Raw genomic sequence first — 17,593 nt, forward strand, 5'->3', positions numbered from 1 at the left:
ACAGTTAGAAAAATTAAAATAAACTGTACAAGTAATCATAGTGGTCATAAGGACACCTCATTCAGAGAAGCCTTGGATCTGATCTTCTTGGCTGCTAATGCAAACTGTGAAACTCATCTATTTTTGACACACCGGGTAAATGCTGTATTTTAATATTTTATACCCACCAATTTTAATTGTTTTGATATAATGTTTTAATGTTTTTATAATGTTTTTACTATTTTAAACTGTTGTTAAACCGCCCTGAGCTTGTCTGACGGGGAGGGTGGTCTAGAAATGTGATAAAATAAATAAATAAATAAATAAATAAATAAATAAATAAATAAATGAAAAGTTAGACAATGCTCGGTGCAATCCTGAGGGCTGCCACAGCAGGTACCTGGCTGCTGACGCAAAAGCAGCCCCACTGGTCAGTGGACAGTTCACATGGGGAAACAACCCTGTGGACAGTTCACATGGGGAAACAACAACACACAGCTCACTGGAAACCACAGACAGCATATGAATCAACTTTCACCACAAAGGGTTGAAGGATACCGTCTAAGAAGATGGCCAGAGGCTCCAAGATAGAGTTTGATGCAGAGACTATTGGTCTCCCTGGGGGTGGTCTGATATTTTTATGGACTTTGGGAAGGCGGGAGAAAACTGACACTCGGGGATTTTTATTTAATAAGTCATGATGTAAAGTTTGTTGAATGGTGTTATTGCCTAAAGCTTCATCAAGCACTATTTTAATGACCCTCAAGATATCATTTGTGGGGTCATGATCAATCGGCCGGTAATACTCCCTATCTGCAAGGTGTCTTTGCACTTCCAGTATATAGTCCTTTTTATTTAATATTACAATCCCAGCCCCCCCCCCCCTGTCTGATGGTTTTACTACAATCTGTTCATCTTCTCTTAGGTTAGTTAGGGCTAACCGTTCTTCTTTGGTAATATTCTGCCAAGTCCTATGATTTTTACTCTCTATCTCAGCTACCTCTTTCAAAACCAATCTTTCAAATGTGTCTATTTGTGCATCTGATATCCTTGGGACAGCAACATCCATGAATCAGGTAGTTGGGAGCCAATGATGTCCCCCTGAGTGACACACACTGGCACAGCCAATCATCAGTCACTGATCCGGCCACTGTCCCTTGATACCACTCCCTCCCCCCATGGACAGCCAGTGGACAGGGAAGGAAGATACAGCAACTGTAAAACCCCAATAGGGGCATGAGGCCTGAGAGGCCCCCTCCCCAGACCATAGGAAATGGGCACCCATGTGAAAGATGGGATGCTTACCACTTTCCCAGCAATGGCCCAATACGCAGCATACGTGCTGCCCGCATACAACCATCCAAGTCACCCCCCCCAAAAAAGTTTTTTTTAAAAAAGACAGAAGTTAGCCTTGAACCTACAATCCACCTGCACCAAAGGCCAACATCCTGACCACTGGGCCAGGAGGGGAGGTTCAAAGGAGGAATGTCAGGAGGCATCAAGCACCCCACTGAAGTCCTTAGAGCATGACTAGCCACCTGGGGCCAGGCAGAGAATATTGCACAAGCAGGCAGTGTTCAGTGGAAAGGCGCTAGGATAGCATGGCCAGGGCTTCTGGCATGACCCTTACATGGAGAGGTCAAGGGGCAGGAAGGAGCCCTGGAGCTGAAATTTTGCCCTCCCCCCAGTTGTGAAAGGGTGAATAGGATAACCCAGGTAATGAGCTGACCTAGAGATCCATCATTTTGGTCAGGATGCCAGTTCATAACCCACCCCTTCTGCACCCAGGGAAGCAGCACTCTTGCATCCACTGTGGATTCCCCATCTCTGCACCGACAAGCTGCAGGGCTTTTCATAAGCCAGAAGTTCTGTGGGAGAATGTGTGACCCAGAGACCCCCTTTCTTCCAAGACCAGCCACACATTCACCCCCAGACCATCCAGCACCAGCCCATTCCCTATGCATGCTGCACACAGCAGCCAACAGTGTGTGTGAGAGGGAGAGGGGACTTAAGTGGGGAGTCAGCCTCTAATGTGGGGCTTACTTCCAAATAAACATGCATAAAATCAAGCTGTTTGTAGTAGTAGTGAAATTTGAACTGGGAACTTCTTGGTTCATAGTTTAATTTTTTAGTCACTATTCTTAATGACAGGACACTTACTTGCCAGTTTGACGCACATTCCATTCACCAGTTGCAAGCAGGGAGCTGAGATTTTGACTGTCTGTTTGACTGTTGTTAAGCAGCTCAAGCCTGTTTGGCAGGTTATTTTTCCAACATATTCATATAGAGCCGTAATGTGTAATCAACAGGATTTTACACATGCATGTTTTTACAAAGCCCAATGGAAATAGCATTTCTCACCCCAGAGACCTATAAACTCTGTACACCAACTATTTAAATAAAAAACAGCAATCCCAGTCATAAATAAACAGTATGTTTTTTTTTTTAAAATTAACTATTTGGTGTTAGTTTAAGTCCCTACTGATCTGTTTAGTTTGGCAGCATTTTGCATGTGTGCAAATTTTCAAGAACCAAATAGGAGTTTAGTTTTCACTCAAATACACAAGCTCAACCTGCACATCCTTAAAAAGTTTTTTCCTATTTGCTTCCTGTTTAAAAATTAAAAATGGATTGTGTGGTGAGAGCAATTGAAACAAGAAGTACATTATAAAAACAAGAAATTCTGCCATATGATCAAATAATAAAATAAAGTTAGCAGCCATAGCTGCTGTGCAGCTGCAAGGCTGTTCGGTTGCTGCTCAGATCAGACAGTGGCAAGGCAAGGCGGTCTGAGTCTCAGCTTACTTCAGATTGCAACTGTTTAAAAAACTATGCTCACTTGCTGAGCTTGTTCATTGAGAAGTTCTCAGCACCCCTAACTAGAGATGGGCACGATCCAAAAAAAATTAACGATCCAGCTGATCGTGGATCGGCGCCAACAACGATCCCACATTAATGATCCACACCGATCATCTCCCGTTCCAGAGCTATGGATTGTGGATCGTGGATTGTGGAGGCCAAAGCGGGGCACGCTGGTATGCCCAGCTATGCGGGAAGGTGAGTGGTGGTGGCGGCCGCTGGGCCTGGCGGGCACAGGGAGGCAGCGACGAGCCACCTCCCCTCAGGTCCCATTCAGCAACACAGGAGGTCTGTGTTTGGCCATCAGAGCTGCCTATCAGGGTTTGCAGGGATGAGATTGGAGTGCCCATGGCTACAGAACACCCCCTTCCCCCTCCCTCCCCTGGGTGTCTTCTCCCAACTTGTGACTGCTTTGCTGCTCCGTGGTTGGAAGGAAGCCCTGCTGATCAAGGAAAGCTGGGCTTCCATTCGGGTTTCCAGGGCAACAGAAGGAGGGCAAACAGAGCTCAGACTTTCCCCTGGCTCCGTTGCCAGGGGAATAGATTGCTGGCGTCTGAGTGTCTGGATCCCCAATCCGAGCTTGAACGCAACAATCCAGGCCTCTCCCGATCGCTGGATCGTTGGCCGTGGACGATCACGATCCACCGGGTTGCAATCACGCAATCGCCATTATCGTGGGTTTTTTTCGATTGTAACGCTGATCGTGCCCATCTCTACCCCTAACTATGCTACATACAGATCCTGCAGTTTTCTTTATGCCACATGAAATTATTTTATTGATTTATTAATTAGAATATTTATATTTTGTCTCTTTCTTCTTGCATCCCTGTTCAAAAGTCTTGAGGGTGATTTTGAGATGAAGAAATTCAGGGTGGCAACAAAGAAAACTGTCTTATAATGGATGATATAAACTACCTTTACATAGACTTGGTAAATATATTTTAGAGTTGTGATGAAGAACATTTCTAAATATTACAGAAGTTCTTAACCTTGAATCCTCCACTGCCCATCAAATATGCAATACTTTCATCAAATTCCACCCAAAAGCCAGGATATAAAGTTAGCACTTCAGTCAAGGTAATTCTATCCTACATCTAATTCTGGACCTGGCTCCCATGTGGATTGATAGAACCAGAGAATTGGGCTAGGTTCAGATGGGAGTGGGAGGGGATTCAGAGTGGTAGGGGGAGTTCCTATTTATATCTGGTTTCCTTTCCCTTTCCTGGGCCAAACTACTTGCAAAAGCCTTGCCTCTTGGCCTGTCCTTGGCCTGCTGCTCCTGTTTATAAAATAGGCTGGAACAGACTTCACAAACATGAAGTGTTTCAAAAAAGTTGTGCAAGGTATTTGGGCATTCTTGTATTTATTTATTTCATTTATACCCTGCCTTTCTTCCCAATGGGGACCCAAAGAAGCTCTTCTCTTCCATTTTAACCTGTGAAGTAGGTTAGGCTGGCAGTGTGTGATTGGTGCATTTGTAGGAAGGGATTTGAATCCCATCTGCAGAGCTCCTAGGAGTGTGGTAGATACTGGGTTTCTATTGGGCACACCAGAGCCCTTTATACCATGAAAGGTACCTTTGTTCCTTCCATTGTTCTGATCAGTGGATAAGAGAGAACAGAGTGACTTCAGGGAGGTGTTACAGCATCGACATGCATTGCTTTCATATTTGGATAGCATGAGAGAGGGAATTATCAGCATGCTGCCCTTTGATTTGTGGATGTTGGCCGTGTCACTATTATCTTCTATGGAGTTGCTATGCTCTCGGCAACTTGAAGATGGTTTTTTTGTGGAATTTCTCTCTTCTTACAGAATGTAGAGTATGAATTAGTTATGCTGACGCTGAAATGATGTTGGCAATGCACCACTGCCCAAAGCTTAGACTATCTGAAGTAGATAAGTAAATATTAATTTTTTTTGTATCAAAAGATGAAGAGTAGCAAAAATTTCAAAGACAACAAAATCTCTGGTCCAGAGGGATTCTTTGCAGAATCTATTTAGAGTAAGTACATCAGTTAATTAGTTTTTAAAAGAGTGTCTTGTTAAACATAAGGTTTCCATCTCATGGACTAAAGTTAGAATCATACTTTTATATGATAGACAAGGCCATTTAAACTGATATTGACAATTTATGTCAATTATATGTTTTTGCTTTATTATCAAATAGATTGATTATAGCTTAAGCAAATGCACATACCTTAGGTTGTAGAGTTAGAAGACAATTAGCCAGCAATACAAGAAAGGATCTTACCATGACAGCTGGTGATGGAAAGTGCCATCAAGTCATAGCTGACTTATGGCAACCCCTGCTGCGGTTTTCAAGGCAAAAGACTAACAGCAAGGTGGTTTGCCATTGCCTGCCTCTGCAACCCTGGTCTTCTTTGGAGGTCTCCCATCCACTTACTAACTAAGACTGACCCTGCTTAGCTTCTGAAATCTGATGGGATTGGGCTTGTGTGGGTTATCCAGGTCAGAATTTCTTTGATTGACAAAAACTAATTTGATTAATGAGAAAGTAGTGTTTATTGAAGAAAAAGTCTATGGGAGAGGAATATCTGCAAATTAATAGCCATTCCTTGAAGCTATAGAAACAATATATAGTAACCATTGACTTATTATATATTGACTACTAACATTTATTTAAAACAAAGCAACCTATCAAGGCTGCCTCTTGTTGGCCTCCTTTTTGCATTAAGTATAGAATAATTATGCTTATTAGATCAGCAGAGAAAGTAGTTGCCATGAAAACTGGACAAAGTCAATTTCAATATCAATACATCTAAAACAGTATTAAGTATTTAAATGAATGATATGTTTGAAGATACTTTCTAATTTAGTCAGGGTCAATAAACTGTTATACTATATAGCTGTTTTCCATATACCTAATTTAGGTGTGCTGAAAATAGTTCCTCATCATATATATATAAGATTTTTAGTCCGCCCTCCCCACCGAGCGGGCTAATATATACCTTTACATATATACTTATACTTACCTTGTTGTTATGCCAATAAATATACCTTTATTGGCATAACAACAATTACAAGATTGATAAGGTATCCAATCCATAACATAAAATATTTCAACTATACAAATCCATTCAGACTACTAATTAAAATTACTTTTAAGTTTAAGAACTTCCACAAGAAATTCAGCAACTACTTCAGTAATTTCAGAAATTGAATCATTTAAAAGAAACCGACATTTAAGATTATTGCTCAGATGATTTTTAGAATGTAATAAATTAGAAAGCAGACATTCCTGGGCAGACTCATAAAAAGGGCAATCTAAAATTATATGGTCAGTTGTGTCTAACGAATTTAAGACCACACAGGCATAGATGGTCTTGCCTCGGGATCTGGAGAAACCTGCCAGAAAGCATCTTGGGAGGGAATGCATTAACCCTGGCCAATAATAAGGCTCTGCGCTGTGAGGGAATATCAAGAGCATGAATACACATCCTACCTGGAAGACTAACCAGACCAAGCATAATGGGTGAACATATACTCGGTTGAGCTGGACACAGTTTTTGCTGTTTAATATCTATAAATCATTGCTTGATCGATTTAAAGATGTAAGATTCGTCTGATTATAGGAGTGTAGTTGGATTTGTTGTGTAGTGGACTAGGATCTATAAGGTCAAGGTTTGAATCCTTATTCTGTCATGGAAGCTTGTTGGATGACTGGCACACACATTCAGCCTAACCTCCTTCATAGGGTTGTCGTGAGGATAAAATGCAAGAGAGGAGAATGATATAAGCCACTTTAGATAATCATTGGGGAGAATTGTGGGGTATAAATGGAAGTAATATTTAAAAGATAACCTATGTTTCTAATGCTTGCTCATCCAAAAGAAACTAAAACTTCCCATTGCTCGGGCAAGTGGGAAAGGCATAACAAAATGATAAATGATGAGTACATTAATATAGGTGTTTGCCAGTATCTCCATTGCTGTTACCTTTGTCATCCACTATTTCAAAATTATTATCAAATGTTTCAATCTTCTATCACTGGAATACAAAACGTTTATCCACAATGTTCTAGGGCATTTATGGCATTCATGCTACATGTCCAGATTATATCTTGGTATATTTTGTCATCTACTAATCAGAAATGTTGATTTTGCTTGCAAATATCTTAATTGTTTTTCCTTTCCTTTGAACATGTTTAATAATATCTAACAAATACTATGTTTTCTAAATTTTATTTATATTTATTTAGAAAAGGATCTGGAAAGCTCTAATCATTATTCATCAGGTAGCCTAGTATTTTTTAACCTCTGAACAAACTTACAGTTCAATCCTATGTGGGAGGGGGAGTGCTTAGGAAGCCAATGAGCCTTTACATTAGTCTAGCTTCCCTCTACGCCAGTGTAAACCCCACTTATGTTGGCAGTTGTCTTTGGCGTTGCTGCACCTGGGTTCTCTGCCTGAGTCTGGCTGCCCTGGCCATGTGTGGGCGGATCTTCAATGTAAATCCTTGTGCTAGTGGGCCAGGGGGTGGGGTGTAAGTTAGTCGGCTCTCTAAGATATTCTGGGCTTGGGAACACCCCCTGCAGTGGCAGAAAGTTACGCCATGAAAAATGATGGCATAGCTGATAGGCGACCATTGTAAAGAAAAGTTGCCCCCTCCCCCATGCCCAGCACTAGCCAAGTAGCCTGGCAGAGCATAGGCTGCCGACTACTGTGGCAACCACTCCACTTGTGTCCCTGCATTAGCTGAGCCCCCTCCCTGGCAACCAATCAGTACCCCTCCCACCCAACATATCCTCTGGCTGGGGCATCCATGAACCGAGGTAAGTAGCAATGTGGCTGAAGGCTCTGCCCGAAAGTCCTCTGCCACAGGGAGTTAGAGCGCAAGGCTAGAGAAAGTGCACATAGTGGCAGAGAAAGAGTGTGCAGGGGGAACTTTGCAAAAATTGGGGTGTACTTTGCGCTCACACATGGGAGGAGAACTAAGTCCAGAATCTCTGCCTAACAACTACCACCCAAGTTCCCTTACAGGTTACCCATCTCCTGAGTCCTGACTCAGGAAGGGGCAAAGTCACACCAACAGGTAAAGAGCAGCTGAGGAGCTAGCTGCCCCGCTTGCTCATTCACACCAACCTCCCCTCTCCCCTCACCAGCACCCCCCAAATGCTGGCCTCTTTGGTTGTCTTACCCTAAATGGGGGTCGCTTTGTGAGCTGGGGGAATTAACATACAAGGAGAAGCCACAAGAGGGGGTAACCTGCAGGATCTCCACCTATGTATACAAGAATTGTTCCTTCAGAGAACTCTCAAGTAAACAGGCAGATGTTCAGCAGGAATGGTTTTTATTAAAGGGGCAGCAAAAGTAAACACATGAGAAATCACACACAGCATACCCACAGAGCTAACTAGAAAACAGGTAGAATGAGGGAGTGCAAGTGGATCCAAGGAACACACACACTGAGCACATTGCTGAGAGCCCAATTATAATGCAAAACGTGTCCTCCTGGGGCAAAACTGACCTCTCTGTCCCCAAAACAATGAGAAAGGATTGATTAAACCTTCCCAGGTGTAACTAAAGGTTAAAAAATGAGTGATTGATGACCCACAATTAGTGGAAGGGAAGAATTTATCAGGTCCCTGATGAACTCTGATTAAGAAGGAGGCAGGGGGAAGATTGCCAGGGTGTGGGTGATTGATTCAGGAACTCCTAGAAGACCTTTTGCTTTTACATCTATGCACATCTCCGGGGTGTGGGGCTGATAGCCAGTCTTGTCTCATGACTCACATTTCAGTAATTTCCCATCTCTAGCCAGAGTTGAGAACCAGGTGGAGGAGAAAGGACAAGCCCACGGGGAATACAATGAAACAATACTTTACAACATGTTAAATTTTTAAAGTGCCAGTGCTATATAATTCATACACTCATACATATCTATGTAACTCTCTTAGGAACAAGAATAAATATATAATACAAAAAGTGCTTTCATGAGTATTACAACATGTCCGGGTGTAATAAAGTCAGTAGGAATTCAAATCCTTGTGTTGGTCTCTTTCTTAAAGCTTTTCCATGCATAGAGTGGACACAGAGGTGGGATGGATGCAGGGCCAGGGCGCCCATGGAGGCCAGGTAGGCGGTGGCCTCAGGGCGCGGGGTGGTGGAGGGGGCGCCGGAGGAGGCGCGGGGGGCAGGAGCGCGCACCACGGAGCTGCAGCCTCCCAGCCCTCCCGCCCCGTGTTGCCGCCGCCGCCAGCACACGCCCCAGACCGGGCTCAGCAGCTGCGGGCAGGCGTCTGCGGCGATGCAGGGCAACCGAGCGGGAGAGCTCGGAGGCCACCTGCGCGCCATCCCAGCCGCCCGCTGCAGTGATTGGGCCGGTGTGCGTGTGCACCCGTGATGACATCACACGCGACGTCATCACGCAGGCTGGTGCGAGTGTGTGCGCGCGCACGCAGAGGTGCCCGGCTCACCGGCTGCTGCAGGCGCCGAAAACCCTGGCGTCGCCACTGGATGGATGTAGGAATCCTCCTCAGGCTCGATCTGGGGCCGGCTAAGCACCGCAGATTTCGTGTCCTCTTCTACCTGAATTATATAGCACTGGCACTTTAAAAATTTAACTTGCTGTAAAGTATTGTTTCATTGTATTCCCCGTGGGCTTGTCCTTTCTCCTCCACCAGGTTTTGACGGGGTTTGCCACACACACCCCCTTCTGTCAGAGTTGAGAACCAGGCCGAATCCACACGTCTTAAGTTTTCTGCTTTTTTCCCACCCATTATTCGCTTCTCAGAGGGCTGTTCACATACTCTTACCTCAATCCCGCCATTCTCTCGTGTCTTTCGCATTGCGCCTCAGACGAATTTGTCATGCATTCAAACACTTCTCTTGCACGGTTCTCACTGTGGATGTGGACAAATAGAAGCATTTCACAAGGAAACCACCCCCTTCAAACCACCCCACTTCCGTGTTTGCAGCCTTTCCGGAACACCATCCGTCTTTGCCATGCAATTATCAAGCTTTTCCATTCTCTTCACAGCATGCCTGCCTGCCCTTTCCCTTCCCCCCCTTTTTAAAAAAAGGGGACGTTCCCAGCATTGTTGCACAATCCCGGCCATAAATCTTAATCGGGGTGCCCCAAAATCCCCATGGAGACATCAAGGGGTGGCATCATTTCCATTTCTGTGTCATTTTTAGGATGCCGAACAGTCGGAAATATCGGTGGCTGTTAAAATTATTTTTTTTAAAACTGTTGAAATTACCGTTATAGCGGAAATACGTCATTCTAACATTACATTCAAGCATCAAATAATTAGTCTGCCCGTTTGGAGAGTTTGGATCACCCCCACCTTAAATATCACTTCAAATTAGCCCGCCAGAATAATGGTCCAATGGATTTCAAAAAAGAAGGCATAGAATAACATTACCCAATCACAGGCATCATAGGGGTGTGGCCTCGCCATAGCAGTTTAACAAAAAAATGCTATAGCGGAAATCTGATGAAAAAATGAAAAAAAGACGAATGTGATGTCATCATCGACAACATTGGATCTAAACCTGCCCCGTATTGCGCAATTCTACCAGGGATGTGCACGAAGTATAGCGCGAGGCAGCGGCAGTAAGAGAAGGGATGTGAACACAGACAGGGACATTGCGGGATAGAATCCAGTGTGATTAATGCACATGAAAAGCGAAAGGTAGGGAAGTGTGGATTCAGTCCCATTCTGCTTAGCCAGTCTGGTGCTTGGAGAACATGGAGGGAAAGGCTTATGATATGTCCATATTCATAAGATGTTCTTTCAGTTTGAGAGAGGGTATGACTACTCACTGTTGGCTGGTGGGGAGGCATGGCCCCTGCTCCAGAACAGGCATGGCCCATGCCTACCAAAGACACAGTTGCCCATGGAGCCACACATAACACAGCTGTTTCAGAGGGGGCACTTCTAGCCGTCTATGTTGGGGCTCTGTACATTCCTTTGGCTGGGCTCTCCCCTCGTGCAGAGTAAAGAATGCAACCACAAGTTGGGTTGACGGGGTGCTTGCTCTTGTAACTCCCTTGCAATGGCAGGAGCACAATCCCTTGACTGTTTTGCTCACAGGGTCAGAGCTCCAAGCAACCATGGCAGCAGCAGAAGATTCAGGTGCAGATAAGGAGAACTTTCTTGCCAGAGGGTCATCCATCATCTGGTTGCTGGCAGCACCTGTGATGATGGAGCGGCTGCCACCACCCCTGGCCATGAACATCCTCCCAGGACAGGGCAGACCTGGTTGTGGCTGGCACAAGACCAGGCCCTTCACCACAAATGTCTCTTTTTCCCTTTCAGGCACATTGCTACCCATCAGGGAAAGCTGAGGAGCATGGCTGTTCCAGCCCCCAGTGAATTTTTTTTACTGCCATTCAAGCCCAGGTCCAGGAGCAATTCCACAGGCAGACCATGATTCAACTTCGTTCCTGAGAAAGCAGCACAAGGAATGGATCTCCTGGCTCCAACTGTTGCACAAAGAGGCACAGCTCCATTCCTGGGCAAGGGAAGCTGACAACATGCTTCCAGATATCTTCACTTTTGGCAGTTCAATAAAGTCTGTGTTGAACAACTCCCTCCCTGTCTGCTTGCCTGTAGATGACAGTAGGTCCCCCTCTCTCATTCTCCTTAGGGCTGTCCTTCCACATATCCTTGAGGATGGTCTCTAGCTCTGGGATGGTAAGGATGGGGTGGTTCCAGAGAGACTCCAGGTGCCTCTGCATCTTTGTGGGGCTTTGCTGCCACCTTGGATGCTTCAGGCCCATTTAGGTTCATTACAGCCAGTGTGTGTGCGTGTGTGTGCACGCCACAGAGGACTCTCATTCTCCAGCAGCACTGCTGGTGTCTGATAAGCCAGGCAGAAGACTGCTGCATGTGGGGGCGGGGCCATTGTTGATGCCAAGATGTGGGTTGGACGTTCCAGGATCTCTGGGGCACTTCCCCCACAAGACCACACCATTCTCCCTTTTGCCGTTTGCATTAGTAGGGATGGATTTTGAGCATCTTGCTATGGGGATGGGATGACACCCCCCCCCCATAATGGAATGACGGCTCCAGGGACCAGAGAAACTGCTCTAGGGGCCATCATCCCAGTTTCTCTGGTCCCAGGGGCCATCATCCCAGCACCAGAGCATGACTCTCAATGTCTACCCCACATTTTCCTTGCATCTTTTCGATGCAGTAATGTTTTTCACTGGAGCCACTGGAAGTTAATGGGTATTCATGCCTCCCATCATATCTAGGGTTCCCAGCTGCCTGCTGGTGGTAGGCAAACTCCCGGGGATTTGCCCCCTCGCCCAGTGATCACCCAGGGATTGGTGGGAGGTAGCAAGCCCCCCGAGGTTGCCTGCCACTGGCAGGCACCCAGGGAACATGTGCCCTGTGTGTTCTGCCTGGAGGTGCAGCGATGTCACTTCCAGAAGTGACATCATTACGCTGGCTGCAGGAGCGTTCCTGTGCTTTGTTTGGGGCCAATTTGGGCCCCAAATGGGCCGAATTGGGTCCGTGTGGAGTGCGGGAGTGCTTGGGCGACCGGCATGGTGACATTACTCCCGTGACATCACCACGTCAGCCCTGGGGTGCACATGAGTTTCACATGCGCGCAATAGACTGCACGGCTGACACAAGGTAAGTGTCAGGTTCCCTACCCTCCCGGTGGAAGGGGAGAGGGACGTGGCAACCCTAATCATATCCAATGGGCTTTCAAGCCTCTCCTGTTGTTTCCAATGGGAATTCCTGTCATTCTTTTCAGAAACACCCCCCCCCCCGCTTGTCTCTAAGGAGCTGCCTCTCTGACACTTGGATGGCTGGTTTTGAGTGCCAGAGGCTGTGTGTGCAAGCCTTGCTGATTCCCACTGCTATTTTGGTCTTATTTTTCCTGGAGGGGGTACATATTTCTTGGAGCAGTGGCTGAGGGGAGTTTGTGAGAGAGCGGTGTTTCAGCTGCCAGCATGGACCTTGTTAGAAATGGGGGGTTGGGTGACTGAGTAGGTGGGCGGGCACCCTGTCTGCATCTTCAGTGTAATTCCCACCCCCATGGGGCAGAGTTCCTCTCTAGGCAGGCGCCTCTGTTGGGGTGTGGCGAGCCTAATCGTGGGAGTCTTTCTGACCTGTGCACCTGCTTTCTGCAGAGTAGGGGAATAGCATTGGCAGCTGGCGATGGCAAATGCAGCCTGGCCCCCAGAGTGGCTACGCCTTTCTGTGCCACTCACAGTACTGTCAACTGCAGCCACCCTGCAATTTGTGGATTCTGTCGGCCTTGCTGGGACAACAAGGGAACATTCTCTCCTGGCTGCACTGGCCAAGCTTGCCGTGCCAGTGTTGCGTGCTTGCGAAAGTCCTTTGGGAGGAGGAGCAGAGCCAGGGTTCCATGGGTACCCGTACAATTGCAGAGAGCTGAGGTTTAGGATTGCACCGCTCATTTCTGATTAAAGCAAATAATTGTTTTAAGGGCATATATGTTAAGGTTGGACACCTCCCTGTGTCAAATAAGATGTGGTTCTTAGATTTTGTTAGTTTAGCTCCTGTTTATGTCAACAGGAAAGAACAGGTGATTCCTCTTGCATTTCTGGTAACATGAATTTCTGAAATGTCAGTATGAAAACTGATTAGTGTAATCCTGTTCTTTTGTCACTCTTGGGCTCCATCTGAATGTACATTCTCAATCAATTACTCAGTTTGTGCCAAAAGTTAGATACATTACTGAACTTCATGTGGACTTTTACTGAATGGGCCTTCACAAGAAGTACTGAGTGAATAAAAGAGCAAGATTAGAGTCCAGTAGCTCCTTAAAGACCATAGAACTCGACTCCCTTAATCAGATACTAGTAGGAATGGAGATCCCTGAGATCTTGTATCACAACCAGAAGGTGGGAGAGGTGTTGCAAAGAAGAGAGTCATGTCAGAAAGGTACAATGCAAAAAGTAATCAGCTTGATAAGAGCAGAGGAGTACATGCAGAAAATTGGCATCTGTAAGTGAGATAAGAATCCCTGTTCAACCCTGGTTTTTTCCCATTGTTCTGATTTTTTAAATACACTCAGGTTCAGCAATCTCACCTTGTAAACCCCCTCTGCCCAAAGCTTCTCCGTATGAGGACTGCCACTCTTTAAGTAAGCAATGGACTATCCTAGAAAATTAAAATGGTCCCACTGGTTTTTCAGTGTTGTGATTGAGTGGGTAAATAGAAATGATACTTTAACTTACCATAGCATGAATTTAACCATTTGGTAAATTCGTATCTGTATTACACAGCTGAATCTTTTTGCCACTTAGGAGGGTACTACATCTGTATTACCCAGTTGCTTGATCAGCTTTATGATCAATTTGATGGCAGATATTTGCAAACAGTATGGAATGGGAGTGAAGGATAACTAAGATTTTCATCATAGTAGCCACAATTACTAGTAGAAAGATAAGATTCAAACATAAAGTCAGTGATGAAATAATTTGTTTGTTATGCTTAAGGTTGATCTGTCCTGCTTTGAGGGGCTGTGTGCAGTCTGACATGCTGACATAAATAACACAGGTTTGCATTGTAACAAAAGCTGCAGTTATAAATATGTAAGTAGTCCCATGTGAATTACTCTTCACATGGTACTCCAAAAGCATGAGTCATTCATACACATTTATAAGCAGTTACAGAGGTGGTCAAAGCCAAATCATGCTTTGATTATAGGAGGGTTCTAAAAGATTCCACAAAATTTGTTTACTATATTCTAGTTTGACTTTCTCACTGAGATTCAAAGCAGATTATGCAGCGCAAATCAATATAATCAACATGAAGAGACATCCAATAAGCAGTGTACTAGGGCTACAAATATCTGAGTAAGCATACCATATGAGACATAATACAGAGTGCAATGCAGAAAAATATCATTACATCAGTAGAAAACAATGCAGTGACAACAGTGCAATGTGTGCAGCTAACAGATAATATAGCCTAAAACATGGGGATATAGTGCATAGTTCTTCCCCCCCACCCCATACAGTGCCCTCCCAAACCATTCTGCTCAAGTGTAGCATTTTACCTTTTATGAAAAAGCCCTCATGAACAACACAGTTTGTGGAATGACAGAAGTGGGCCCCCCCTCCTGACTTCCTCAGGCAGGCCATTATACAAGGTGGGGGCCACAACAGAGAAAGCACGTGTACAGGCAGTTGTTGATCTTGCCCAGTTGCAGGGAATTCTTGACAATTTATTATATGCGAGGACAATTTAAAAACGGTTGGGTCAGTTAAGAAATGGGTGTAAAGAAAATGTTACTCTACAAAAGAGTTTGCAGCAGGGTTATATGTTATAGTGTCTTTTATCATTTGATTTGGACCTTAAGATCGGACCTGTGAGCTCCAGAATCAATAAGTGTTCTTGGCCATGGAGACCTAGTGCAAGGGAGATCTCTGTGCCTCTAACTTGACAAATTATGTTAATAGATGTGGGAAAATAAGTTGGATGTTTGCCACAACACAATTTGTAGCATTGTTGTCTGCCCAGCCAGCTATTTGGGGAGGAGGGTATTGCCTTGATAAATATGGTACGTCACCACTGCCTAGGAATCACTATGATGCAGCAATATGATTGGTGTCACTGCTGCACTGTTACTAGGCTTAGTATGCTGCTCTGTGATTGGTTGTGGTTCTGTTCTATTATCATGGGGGGGGTGGACTGTGGTTGTTCCTGACTTGTAAGCAGGGGCGGCGCTAGGGTTTGCCGCACTCGCGGCTGGCCGGCCAAGCGCCCCCCCTCGCGCACGAGCACGCGCGCACCTGCCTGCATGATGACGTCATGCGTGACGTCATCACGGGAGCGCACGCGCCGCCGCCGGCCTGATCGCTGCGGCGGGCTGCCTCCGAGCTCTCCCGCTCGGTTGCCTCCGCCACAGCAGATGCCTGCCCGCGGTGGCTGCGTCCAGCCGGGGGCTTGTGCTGGCGGCGGCGGCGGCGCGGGGTGGGAGGAATAGGAGGCTTCTGCTTTGGGGGTCGCGCTCTCGCCCCCCGCGCCTCTTCCAGCGCTCCCTCCGGCACCCCGCGCCTGCGGCCACCGCCTACCTGGCCTCAATAGGCGCGCCGCCCCTGCTTGTAAGTTGTAACTTTAAAACTGTGCAGGCATCATGCAGCTGGTTAAGTATAAGATCCTGATTTGCCAGTTTAAACTATGCCATAATCTTTCTGGGATCAAAAGATAAACTGCACTACTTGTAGCCTTAATTGAAAAGATGGGGGGGGGGCAGAATCCCGTCTTAGAATCGGAATCATGTTTGCAGTACGGACAACAGTAAGAGACACCAAGGTTATGAATTTCTTAGTTTAAGTTTATACTACAAACTATAAGTATTATATGATAAACGTGATCTTTTAGAAAATGAAGGAATGAAGTCACTGAACTTATTTGAAAGGTTTTGATCGCAAGACAAAATAATATAACACGTCATACAATACTAAGAAAAGTTCAAGGTTGTGCATATATTTGGGGAAATTCACAGTGAAGAGAGTCGAGCAAAGCCTTTGAGGATGTAAACCTATACAGAGATAGGTGGTTGTTGTGGGTTTTCTGGGCTGTATTGCCGTGGTCTTGGCATTGTAGTTCCTGACGTTTCGCCAGCAGCTGTGGCGGGCATCTTCAGAGGTGTAGCACCAAAAGACAGAGATCTCTCTGTCACTGTGACATTGAGAGATCTCTGTCTTTTGGTGCTACACCTCTGAAGATGCCAGCCACAGCTGCTGGCGAAACGTCAGGAACTACAATGCCAAGACCACGGCAATACAGCCCGGAAAACCCACAACAACCATCGTTCTCCAGCCGTGAAAGCCTTCGACAATACATTATACAGAGATACTTGTGAGTAAGCCCCAAGAAACTCAGTAAACTTCCGAGGAAATATAAATACGAACAAACGGCGGGAGCAGCGCTCTTGAATGCATTCCAGAATCCCCAAGACTGCCGCCGAGTTGCCACCTCCACAGCGCCTGTTTCCTCTGACCTCGCTTCAGAGGGAAGCACGGTGGCTTGAGCTTGAGCCTCCTTCCCTGTCGGGGACGGCGCTGACTGGCCCAGTACCACATACGGGGGGAGGGCGCTCTCCTCCTCCTCGCTCCCCACACCGGAGTTGCGCGCCTGGCTCCTCCTCACTGAGGTTTCTCGGACTCGCGGCGAGGCGACCAATCACCGGCCGAGGAGCTCTCGGGGCGGTCCTCTTTAACTCTGGGGTGACTGTGAAGCGGGTCTGCAGAGGAGGAAGTCGCCGAGCGGCTCTCAGGGACACGCCGATTTCCCCCCTTTTGCCAGGCGGGTGAGTTCAGCCCCTTGGCCAAGGGCATCAGGAAGCGGCCGCGACGACATTTTAGGCCGCGAACTTCGCGAAGTTGTGACGGAGAGCTGTCCGCCTCCCTACCCGTTAGCCAGCCACGCCCTGCTTGGGCCCGGTGTCTCCTTCGCCGGCTTGGGACCGGAGCCGCACCCAGTGCCCCCCTTGCCCGTCCCGTGTTCTGGCCGATGCTTCCTGGCCGCGGCGCCTGATACAGGCCGCGCGGGGCTCGCCCTCTTGACAGAGCAGCTCAGGGGCCTCGGCGGCGGGAGCCTCCCTTGGCTAGAGTTCGGAATCGGCCCCGGAGAGTTCTTTGCTTAGCCCCGCAAACGGTGGTGTTAGGCGCGGTCTCTGGAGCGATTGCCGACGCGGTGTAGTAAGGGCGATGGGGGGTTGGAGAAGCAGGACGGAAGGCAGCGGCCGCGGTTAGTCCGCCCTGAGGGAAACAAGGAGCTGACTGGAGGGCCGC

At 46.6% G+C, this 17,593-nt stretch overlaps 1 protein-coding gene across 1 annotated transcript in view; it reads left to right on the forward strand.

The window, feature by feature from the left end:
• Window positions 1-17,009: 17,009 nt before the first annotated feature.
• Window positions 17,010-17,593, forward strand: part of ELOVL1 (ELOVL fatty acid elongase 1) — a 36,097-nt gene continuing 35,513 nt past the window's right edge. Inside the window, exon 1 of the mRNA XM_054979059.1 lies at window positions 17,010-17,109. The gene's annotated coding sequence lies outside the window, so the exon portion shown is untranslated. The remainder of the gene's footprint in view (window positions 17,110-17,593) is intronic.

Source organism: Eublepharis macularius, chromosome 5 (genome assembly GCF_028583425.1).
Source record: "Eublepharis macularius isolate TG4126 chromosome 5, MPM_Emac_v1.0, whole genome shotgun sequence".
NCBI classification, from domain to species: Eukaryota; Metazoa; Chordata; class Lepidosauria; order Squamata; family Eublepharidae; genus Eublepharis; species Eublepharis macularius.